The 11,647-nt window shown below is 36.0% G+C and overlaps 2 long non-coding RNA genes across 5 annotated transcripts; one reads left to right on the forward strand and one right to left on the reverse strand.

Annotated features, from left to right (window-relative positions):
- Positions 1-754: 754 nt before the first annotated feature.
- LOC149805601 (uncharacterized) lies at positions 755-3,892 on the reverse strand. Of its 4 annotated transcripts, XR_016414944.1 has the most exons (6): positions 3,761-3,892; positions 3,326-3,415; positions 2,278-2,474; positions 1,620-1,777; positions 1,318-1,424; positions 755-865 (listed from the first exon to the last, which is right to left on the reverse strand). It is a non-coding gene; the product is annotated as an uncharacterized LOC149805601 (long non-coding RNA). The 4 variants fall into 4 exon arrangements; XR_016414941.1 differs by lacking the exon at positions 3,326-3,415 and having other exon boundaries at positions 3,761-3,888; XR_016414938.1 differs by having other exon boundaries at positions 3,326-3,882.
- A 4,024-nt stretch (positions 3,893-7,916) lies between these two features.
- LOC149805602 (uncharacterized) lies at positions 7,917-9,491 on the forward strand. Its single transcript, XR_016414947.1, has 4 exons — positions 7,917-7,967; positions 8,468-8,625; positions 8,822-8,928; positions 9,381-9,491. It is a non-coding gene; the product is annotated as an uncharacterized LOC149805602 (long non-coding RNA).
- The last annotated feature ends 2,156 nt before the right edge of the window (positions 9,492-11,647 follow it).

Raw genomic sequence — 11,647 nt, forward strand, 5'->3', positions numbered from 1 at the left:
CCTCTTAATGCTGAGCATCTAGCGAGGTAGCTGTTAATACCATTTTTGTAAGTCTTTGGTATGACTTGGCTGGGGTTTGAACCCATGACCTCCCGCTTCTGAGGCGGACGCTCTAACCACTAGGACACCGGAGTGGTAAGAATGGAATTGTAACAATTACAATGGAAGCAATTTGTATTATGCTTGTTGGGGCATTCCTCACTGATGGCTGTCAGTGACATCATCATGGGAATGTGTAACAGCCACATTTTGTAAGAACAAGGTGTAGTTGGTGAACAATACAGACACTTTTCTGCCATTTCCATTGGCATCATCTCATATGATGTTATTTAAAAAAACTTCCTACAACATACTCACAACATATGAAACCTATATGCAAATCTGATGAAAGCTGCTTGTGTTTCTGAAACACATATTCCATACTTGTGGCAAGAATGTCCAAATCTACATTACAAAAATGAAAACATTACCATCCATCTAGGAGTTGCAAATGTATGAAATCCTCTTGTTGGGTAGTTTTACTAACAGGCTTTACAGCAGGGCCTTCTATTAGATTTAAATGTGGCAGGTAAGTTGACAAAGTAGGGTGGGGGGTTGGGGGGACCTACCCCAATGGGGATAATTCATTTTTTTTAAAGTAGCATGGTGTAAAGTAAAAGTAGATGGGCTGATAAGGAATCCACTGAATTTACAGACTAAAGGTTCAGACATTTGTTTTTAAGAGAAAAATGAAAGAAGGAAACAATACAACAGATATTTTAATATGACTTTAATGTTTATTTTCTAGATTTAATTAAGATTATGAATCAGAATCAGTCTCCAACTCCACTGTAAAGTTTATCTATTACTTCTTCTGCTCAGGCACCTGCAAATTAAAACAAAATTGTAATGCTTAAATACAGTCATATCATCTCAGCACTAGTTACATATGCAGAAGTCATGTTAATCAGCATTATAAAAATGTATGAAATTTTCTTCACTGCACTTGTGCTTCCCTTACTATCGTTAAGCCATGATACAAGATAACTTTGCACTTACTTGTCATTTCTGGCAAGTGGATGGTGAAATCAATTTGCACAAAGATGAATTTATTTCATCCAAATATTTCATGTGAATAAAAATTCCAAATGGAGGCACTTGTCCGATCAGACAAGATATATGCATATTGTAGTTAGCTGGACTCTAGCTCTGATAGTCCTGGGCAATAAGATAAGCTGATTTTGTTATCAGTTTAGAAATGCATCCGCTTTGCAAATACTATGCTTTAAAAGACGAAACTGAATCCAATATTGATGAAATAAGAGTCATTTGGATTACCTTGTTTTTTATCATTCTGCGTTGGTTGGGTGCATATTTGAGGGTCTCTGATATGGTCTCTTCCATTCCATTTGCCTTTGCTTTGCCATTAGTTTTCAAGCAGGCTTCTGCATGAGTAATACAATGTTTTAAAATAAGTTTCACAACAAAGTATGCATTGCATTTTTCTAAATGCCAGCAATAATCAATGGAATATTTTTAAAACATGTACTTTGAAATGTGTCTCAAGTTACTTTATCAATTCATTTAAAAATCTCTGGCAAGTCACATGAAAAACACAATTTAAATCAAGCCATACTTACTTATCAAAACCTGACATATCACAAGCTCTTGAAATGCTTTTTTCCCTTTACGTCCCTTTGGACTATACTCTGGCCAGTCTTTTTGTTTTAAGCTTTTTCATCATCCTGCAGACACTATCCCCAATTGTAAACCTGCCAAGGGAGCTCAAGTAGCATATCTGAAAATAACAATAATAATAATATTACTATTTTTTGATTTTGATATTATTATTAGTAGTAGTATTTCATGATCGATGTGACAAAATATGCTTGTATATAGTTATTTTTTGCCATGGTTTTGCAAGCAAATTTAATTTCTCTAACTTGAAAAAAATTTGATAACATTAACTATGCAACACAATGTACTAATAGCAATTATAAACCAAATTAACCACCGTGAATCTATTAACTTCATAAATGACATTCACTCAAGGATTGAATTAAAGTAGCCACATAATATGTAATAGTGTATATGTAGTAAAATACTTGTTACATGTTCATCTCTAAACATGTTTTGGCCTACATCCGTAAGACAAAACAGCCGACCACTACATGTTCACCCCACCCCCCAAAATAATTATACAGGCACTGCAGAACTTGCATAATGCATATTGAGGTTCACAACAGCAAATAAAGGTTATAACAGTTTTTTTAAATAGAAAATAAAGCCCCAATTTACCATCTTCTTGGAGAGTTTGGGATTCTCCTCCAACCTCTGGCAAAGGCCCTCTAGTTCCTCCACTGAATCACATGGCATTGCAAGAATTTCTTCTCTATATTCTGTGTCTGGGCCTTGTGTATGAACTTGGAGGACCAGCTGCTCCAACAAATTCTCAATATTTGTGTCCAGTTTCATAAGTACACTGAACTGGAAATCTGTAACAGATTTGTGATGAAATTAGTTTTGAAAGATCAAGATCATTATTATAAACTCCTTAAAAAGATCTGTACAGTGAACATGGGTTTAACAATGAAATATATTTATGAAATGAAATACATGGTTTTTGTACAGTTTATATGAAAACTTTTCCCTATAATCCTTTATTTTTTTATTCCCTGGATATGTTGTTTCACTGCTGGTGTCTGTAAAGTCTGCATTCAATGTAGATGGTTTAGGCGTCTGACTTACACAAGACAATGGTATACATCAGAAAGAAAAATAAAAAAACCAATGGAATGATGAACAGTCGACACATCAATGAAAAACAATTCATTGTTTATTTGCACAAATAAGTCTTGAACAGCATGTTTTATGACCTATAATTTAATTAATTAACATCTCACAATGTTCTGAAATAACAGTATCTAAGCTACAAGAGCTTGTGCTTTCATGTCATAATCTTCCATTTTGCAAACAAATTTTGATGTTGAATCAATGTATATGACCTTAGCATTGAACACTAACATTCAAAATGTCTACAAGATGACAAGACTATTATCAACTTAAGTGACAACAAACCAATGAGTTGTACGTGCATTGAACATAAGCATTTTTAAATGCTACAAAATGTGTTTTTAATGTATGGCCACAAATTACCCAACATTTTGTCAAACATAAAACAGTTCTACTACCTTAGATGAGAATTAAATTCATAAATACAGTGTATAATTGACCTACTCGTATTTAGAGAGCTGTAAATGAAATAAGAGATTATATAAAAGTCAACACCTGTAGTATTTGTTTCATTATTCTATAATGTACATTTTTTTCCATCCTCAATACTTACTACTTGCAGAGGAACTGGCAGTGAGAAATCTTTATATTCTCCACTCCAGAGTGGATGGGGATGGTGATGGTGTTGTCCTTCTGGATGCAGCTAAGAGTATAAAGAGTATCACTACTCCTTAATTGCAGTAAAAAAGAAACAAAGAAATCAGACTGGATTTTTTGGCATGTAAACAAAATGCATACTGGTTGCAATGACCACTGTATATAAAGCAGTGATACAATATATCACAAAATGCATTCTTTTTTAACAAAACATCTAATCTCATATATACAGCATCATGAGTAAGTAAGTACTCTTAAACACATCTTATTAAACAGACAGAAAAATGATGAAATTTATACATACTTTTGATAAAGAATTTCCAATTGTGGCATGGTATAAAAGCAATTGATAAAAAATAAAAAGAGACCAGATAAACTAAATAGAACATACCAGCAGGATAAGAGGAAATCTTGGAGTCTGCAAAATACTCTCCATTTCAGGAGGTTTTGGATGAGATGGCTGACCAGAAAGGTTTCCACTTGAGATTTTCATCTTTTTTCAGTTCTTCATTTTCATCTGAAATGTCAATGAGAACTTGGAAATACTGTATGAGTCCTTGAATACACTGACTCCTTGTGACATAAAGGGTTTGCAGAACAATTGCTAGCAATATTCACCACTTTTGAATTTTCACCATGAAATGCATCCGAATGCAGTGAATAATCCTGGATTAAAGACAAAATAGTGTACAGAAATGTGCAATAAATTAGTCAAGCTCCAGACAAAACAAAGATATGATTTATCTCTGATTCATAATGACTTTTCTTGTGCTACACATTTTACCAATGCAAATTACATTGAATTTTGTAAATTAAATGGTACAATTAAGATATGTATGTCAAAAGATTACTAATCTTCAGCTTTCCAATTAATGCTAAACACAAGTATCAAGTCATGTATTTAGTCTCTCACCACCAATAAATGCATTTTTAAGTAATCATCCTAGAGTGCACCAAAGTCATGTGAACTTGATCCAATTCCAACATTACTGCTGCTTGAGTGCTTAGATCCAGTATTGCCTTCACTAACTGATGTTATTAATACCTCTCTCTCATCAGCATAATTTCCATCATTTTTCAAAACTCCCATTGTAAAACCTCTGCTGAAGAAACTAACACTACACCATAAGGATTTAAAGAACTACAGCCCGGTTTCTAATCTCCAATTCATATAAAAAATCTTACAAAAGGTTGTTCAATCCCAGCTTGCATCTTGTCTGAATTCAAACAGTCTTTTTAGCAATCTACAATCTGCATATCGCCCTTGCCACAGGACACAAATTATGTCTGCAAACAGATTACACTCCAGCCCAGTTGATCTATGTTGTGGTGTTGCACAGGGGTCTGTTCTTGGACCTGTTCTCTACACTCTATACACTCAGCTGCTCTCAAGTGTCATAGATCATCATCCAGTGTCTCACCAATTGTACACTGATGACACCCAAATATACAAATCTAGCCACCCAACTGAAGTTGATGCTACCATCCAAGGTGAAGAGATGTGCATTTCTGATGTGAAATCATGGATGACTTGTAACAAGCTGCAGATGAATGATGATAAAACTGAGGCCATTCTGATTACAACACAAAGACTTTCTCATTCACATCCTTTACCTCACACAATAAATATCAGCAACACCAACATTAAATTCACACAATCAGTACAAAACCTAGGTGTTACTCTGGACAGTACTCTCACATTGCACCAACATGTCATGAACATATGCAAGGCTGCATATCTTGAGCTGAGACGCATCAGCTCCATTCTCAGATATCTTTCAGTTGATGCCACTAAACCACTCGTGTGTTCATTACTACTTTCAAGACTGGACTATGGTAACTCAATTCTGTCTGGTTCATCTTAATATCTACTGCAGAGACTTCAAAAAGTTCAAAACATAGCTGCTTGGATCATACTTAGAGTACCACAATCAGAGCACACCTCCCCGCTGCTCTGTACCCAACACTGGCTATCCATTCGATCCAGAATCAAACACAACATTAGTTCTCTGTGCTACGTTTCACTGACAGACTCTAGTCCAACATACCTATCCGACCTCACCTATGTGTACACACAAGCAAGATACTTACACTCCTCTTCCGACAATCATATACTCATTATTCTCACTATGAAAACAAAGTCACATGGACAGCATTCTTTTGCATACCAGGGCCCAGCAACATGGAATGAATTGCCCACTGAACGTAGACACAAAGACGCGGTGATCCCATTCAAGAGTGCTCTCAAAACTACTTATTCTGACTACAAAAACAAACTTAATGACTTAATAATGTTAACTACCTTAAATATTCTCAGCATGTTTTTTATGTTTTCTAATTTCATGGTGTTTGTTTTTGTAATCATATCATTGTGTATGTTTTTATGTTGTCTAATGTTGCAAAGCGCTTAGAGCTTCTAAAGATTAGGCGCTATACAAAGTCCTCATTATTATTAATATTATATTTAGCTTGGATGAATATTTTTTAAATCAGTGGCCATAACTAAAAAATGGGATTTTGTTTTATGATCATAAAAGTAGGTTGGACACCATCCATGATGTACAATGCTGTCTGACATTTCTATGCACCTAAGGTTTCCATCTCAAATATCAAAGCAAAATGCATACCGAATTTGACAGATTGACGAAAATGAAAAAAGCAATGCTTACCATTTGAAAAGAGGCAATTGTCACTAGAATATTCTATTCAAAATGATATTAATTTTGGACACAGGGGATACCACCCCCATGTTTTCCTGACTCGTGATATGTCGGCCTATTCTGTGCACAGCTTTAAAAGATGTAATGTTTATCCATCGAGCTATAGAAATGAAATACATTTACTGTAGACTCTTTCTGTTAGCAGTTAAGTTGAGTAATTAGGTCAGGTTTATAGCTAGTTTACAAAATTCAATCTAGAATGCCAATAAATGACAAGATATATTTTTGCAAACTAAAGTGATCTTGAAAAAAGATTAGTAAAGTTTAACATTTTATAAAAAATAAGCTATTATGTGGAAAAGAAACAACAATGAAATAGGATGCAATGTGTTTACGTCTAGTTTTGGAAGGTACCGTCTCTAAGGTACCGTCATAATTGTACCGTAGTTTAATGGGTGGAAAGGCCATTGAAAGGTAAGGGCAGTGCGGAGACCATCGAGTATGTTCCAGAATAGCTGAATCTTTGTAGATAAATAGATCCATTCGTAACTTCAGTCCGCAAGCGAAACACTGTACTTCGTATCCCAATCCTGACTCGGGTGCGAAGTAGACAAATCCTGTTCTAGCTAAAACATACGAAGAAGGTAATCCTTCCCTATCCGTAGGCCATTTTTGAAACATGTCCAATCGACGGGCACAATCACAATAGTCAGGTAAGAAGACTGGAAAATGGTAGGGTTTGAACTTGGAGTTCTCGCTGAATTTCTCACTCGATTCTTGCTGTGGCGAAGTCATCCTTCTGGTGGGTGGCTATCCTCTTACAACCAATGTTTTATACCGACATGTCCATACGGCAAAGTAAAGTGGGTGGGAAGCCGCACTCGCTTCTGCTACACGATTTGATAGACTTTTTCCAAGGGTCGACTGACGATGTGGTGTGTGGGTAAACGTACAATCTTGTTGGGTTGATAGGTGGTCACTTTCTCTAGACTGCAAGGCTTCTTTCAATACGCCAAAGTTGACCACTCGACTGGTACGATAATTCAGAGTAAGTCCTTTCACTTTACACTTCGTGTGCACTTCTTGTTTGTCACAGTATTCGTAGCCATAATTTTTGGGACCACCACTGACGAAACTTAGAATCTTGTCATCGGGGTGCTCGTCTGTCCAGGCTCCTAAACGGTCTCCTTCGATGTCAGGGTGTTGTTGACTCGGGTGATCGATATAAATGCAACTGGCCACGTCAAAGTACAAGACACGTTCCCCTAACAGTTCTAAAGCTTCGTACAATTTTAAGCGAGCATGAGCTGTCATGTAAGCTGCAATGATGACATTTCCAAAGGGGTCATCTTCTACAAAGTTCAGATCTTCTTCGTAATTCACCAAGATCAAATCCTCACGAACGACGTCCACGTGTTTCATGAATTTGGCTTTGTTGTGAATCATCTGAAAGTAGCGGGAAGGTTCGGTCAAATACTCCGTCTTGGGTAAACACGGTCATTGTGCCATTTTACCCCACAAGCAATTTAACATCACTTTGGCAAACGATCGCCTGCCTTCGTTTTTCTCAATGTGATCTAAAGTAATGCCTTCTTGTGCCCAGAATTTCTCTCTGAATGTATTTTGGTCTTCGGGAGTGTGACACCAGGACAGATAGCCACTGGCTTCTTGCTCAGTTTCAAAAAGGCATCCACGTAGTCTGCGAAAATGCCTTTCTCCGTGGGGTCACCCTTGTGGAATTATTGTGTCTTGGGAAAGTGGCAAATTTCGTACACTTCTAACAGTTGGTATCCCATGTTCAGAGCTTTGAACAATTCTACGCTGACCCATGTCCCCGTCAAGGCCCGATTTTCCTGGGTGTGATGACAAGGTTGATCTTGGTTGCACGAGGTCCTTTGCCAGAGGTTGGAGGAGAATCCCAAACTCTCCAAGAAGATGGTAAATTGGGGCTTTATTTTCTATTTTAAAAAAACTGTTATAACCTTTATTTGCTGTTGTGAACCTCAATATGCATTATGCAAGTTCTGCAGTGCCTGTATAATTATTTTTGGGGGTGGGGTGAACATGTAGTGGTCGGCTGTTTTGTCTTACGGATGTAGGCCAAAACATGTTTAGAGATGAACATGTAACAGGTATTTTACTACATATACACTATTACATATTATGTGGCTACTTTAATTCAATCCTTGAGTGAATGTCATTTATGAAGTTAATAGATTCACGGTGGTTAATTTGGTTTATAATTGCTATTAGTACATTGTGTTGCATAGTTAATTTTATCAAATTTTTTTCAAGTTAGAGAAATTAAATTTGCTTGCAAAACCATGGCAAAAATAACTATATACAAGCATATTTTGTCACATCGATCATGAAATACTACTACTAATAATAATATCAAAATCAAAAAATAGTAATATTATTATTATTATTATTTTCAGATATGCTACTTGAGCTCCCTTGGCAGGTTTACAATTGGGGATAGTGTCTGCAGGATGATGAAAAAGCTTAAAACAAAAAGACTGGCCAGCGTATAGTCCAAAGGGACGTAAAGGGAAAAAAGCATTTCAAGAGCTTGTGATATGTCAGGTTTTGATAAGTAAGTATGGCTTGATTTAAATTGTGTTTTTCATGTGACTTGCCAGAGATTTTTAAATGAATTGATAAAGTAACTTGAGACCACATTTCAAAGTACATGTTTTAAAAATATTCCATTGATTATTGCTGGCATTTAGAAAAATGCAATGCATCCTTTGTTGTGAAACTTATTTTAAAACATTGTATTACTCTTGCAGAAGCCTGCTTGAAAACTAATGGCAAAGCAAAGGCAAATGGAATGGAAGAGACCATATCAGAGACCCTCAAATATGCACCCAACCAACGCAGAATGTTAAAAAACAAGGTAATCCAAATGACTCTTATTTCATCAATATTGGATTCAGTTTCGTCTTTTAAAGCATAGTATTTGCAAAGCGGATGCATTTCTAAACTTATAACAAAATCAGCTTATCCTATAGCCCAGGACTATCAGAGCTAGAGTCCAGCTAATTACAATATGCATATATCTTGTCTGATCGGACAAGTGCCTCCATTTGGAATTTTTATTCACATGAAATATTTGGATGAAATAAATTCATCTTTGTGCAAATTGATTGCACCATCCACTTGCCAGAAATGACAAGTAAGTGCAAAGTTATCTTGTATCATGGCTTGACGATAGTAAGGGAAGCACAAGTACAGTGAAGAAAATTTCATTCATTTTTATAATGCTGATTAACATGACTTCTTCATATGTGACTAGTGCTGAGATGATATGACTTTATTTAAGCATTACAATTTTGTTTTAATTTGCAGGTGCCTGAGCAGAAGAAGTAATAGATAAACTTTACAGTGGAGTTGGAGACTGATTCTGATTCATAATCTTAATTAAATCTAGAAAATAAACATTAAAGTCATATTAAAATATATGTTGTATTATTTCCTTCTTTCATTTTTCTCTTAAAAACAAATGTCTGAACATTTAGTCTGTAAATTCAGTGGATTCCTTATCAGCCCATCTACTTTTACTTTACACCATGCTACTTTAAAAAAAAAATGAATTATCCCCATTGGGGTAGGTCCCCCCAACCCCCCACCCTACTTTGCCAACTTACCTGCCACATTTAAATCTAATGGAAGGCCCTGCTGTAAAGCCTGTTAGTAAAACTACCCAACAAGAGGATTTCATACATTTGCAACTCCTAGATGGAGTGTTAAGTATTTCATTTTTGTAATGTAGATTTGGACATTCTTGCCACCAGTATGGAATATGTGTTTCAGAAACACAAGCAGCTTTCATCAGATTTGCATATAGGTTTTATATGTTGTGAGTATGTTGTAGGAAGTTTTTTTAAATAACATCATATGAGATGATGCCAGTGGAAATGGCAGAAAAGTGTCTGTATTGTTCACCAACTACACCTTGTTCTTACAAAATGTGGCTGTTACACATTCCCATGATGATGTCACTGACAGCCATCAGTGAGGAATGCCCCAACAAGCATAATACAAATTGCTTCCATTGTAATTGTTACAATTCCATTCTGACCACTCCGGTGTCCTAGTGGTTAGAGCGTCCGCCTCAGAAGCGGGAGGTCATGGGTTCAAACCCCAGCCAAGTCATACCAAAGACTTACAAAAATGGTATTAACAGCTACCTCGCTAGACGCTCAGCATTAAGAGGTTAGTGTTAGGACTGATCGGCCTGGTGTCAGGATAATGTGACTGGGTGCAACATCATACTACATGTTTGCAGCATGATGCCCCAGTGCTATACATCACTATAAACTGCCACACTGCAGACACCTTAGCAATATGACTGAAAAATTATTCAAGCTACGTTAAAAATCCAATCACACACACACAATTCCATTCTACGATCCAGAACCAACACTAATTCCGTACTACAGTTCTTGCATTTCAATCCAATTTTGCTTTTGAAATGTAGTGCCACTCAATTCATAATGAACCCATTCATTTCAAACACTCGCAAATACTTATTATTCCTGTCTACAACTGAAATATATCTATATAAAAAAACGTGTAACTGTGTTTTATGCAAGGGCATGGAGATGCACAAAAACTTGCACCTGAAGCTTGAATAAAACCCCGACTGTGGATAAGACTTTACCCATCGATTACCCCAGCTTGGGGATAAATTCCGACCGTGGTGATTTATTATATATCCTATGACTGCTCCAGCTTGAGGGCAAAATCCAAGCACATCCCTTAAAAGATAACAATTATAGCGGCTCTTTGCCTTCTGTAAATGCCACTTGAGCTTCCTGATGCTGTTGTATCTGTCATTTGACAGAATCACGAATGTGGATATATTTCTTAATTGCCTCTAGTTGTTGAGCTAGTTTAGCTGTATGAAATTCCTTTGTGCAGACTCACTCATTATTAATATTACAACAGTGATTTAATTACACATCACCGTCAGCACACCGATGATAAGTCAGTTATTTTATAACACACCAACAAGCTTGCCCCTTGCACCCCCCCCTTTTTTTATTTGGGCACCTGTGGACATGATTCTGCAAGGCTCAAATTGTCATTTTTAATATAAGATCTCAACATTTTTAAGGCCTTAATTTTAAAGACATCCTTAAAACCCCCAGAAGGTTATTAACTGGATCACCAGCCTTCTTTTAGAGTAACAGCAAGTATATATGTATATATATATATATATTTAGGTCTAAGGAAACACAATAAAAATGTTTGATTTAAGAATGACATATTTGCCTCAGGTCTGTGATCCTGAAGTGAATATTAACTGTCCATTTATTTTCTTGGCTTTTCTTTACTAGGAAATTGATTATAGAGATTTCTGCAATGGTGAAGGCAATGTAAAAATTGGTTACTATAACATACTTTTTACGCAATGTTTGAAAAAATAAATCCAATGGAAAGGTTACAGTCTGAAAATCTTCATTAAATTAAGTTAATATAGGGGAAAAAAATTTAAGAGTTCATAAATATTTGTCAGTGCTGAATAAAGATATAACGTAACACTTTCTGCTGTGATTTTAATAGTTTCTGAGAGCATGAAAAATTTCTAGAACTATAATGTATAAATGTTT

This window comes from Sinohyriopsis cumingii, chromosome 2, assembly GCF_028554795.1.
Source record: "Sinohyriopsis cumingii isolate HCF-2022 chromosome 2, ASM2855479v2, whole genome shotgun sequence".
Taxonomy (NCBI): Eukaryota; Metazoa; Mollusca; class Bivalvia; order Unionida; family Unionidae; genus Sinohyriopsis; species Sinohyriopsis cumingii.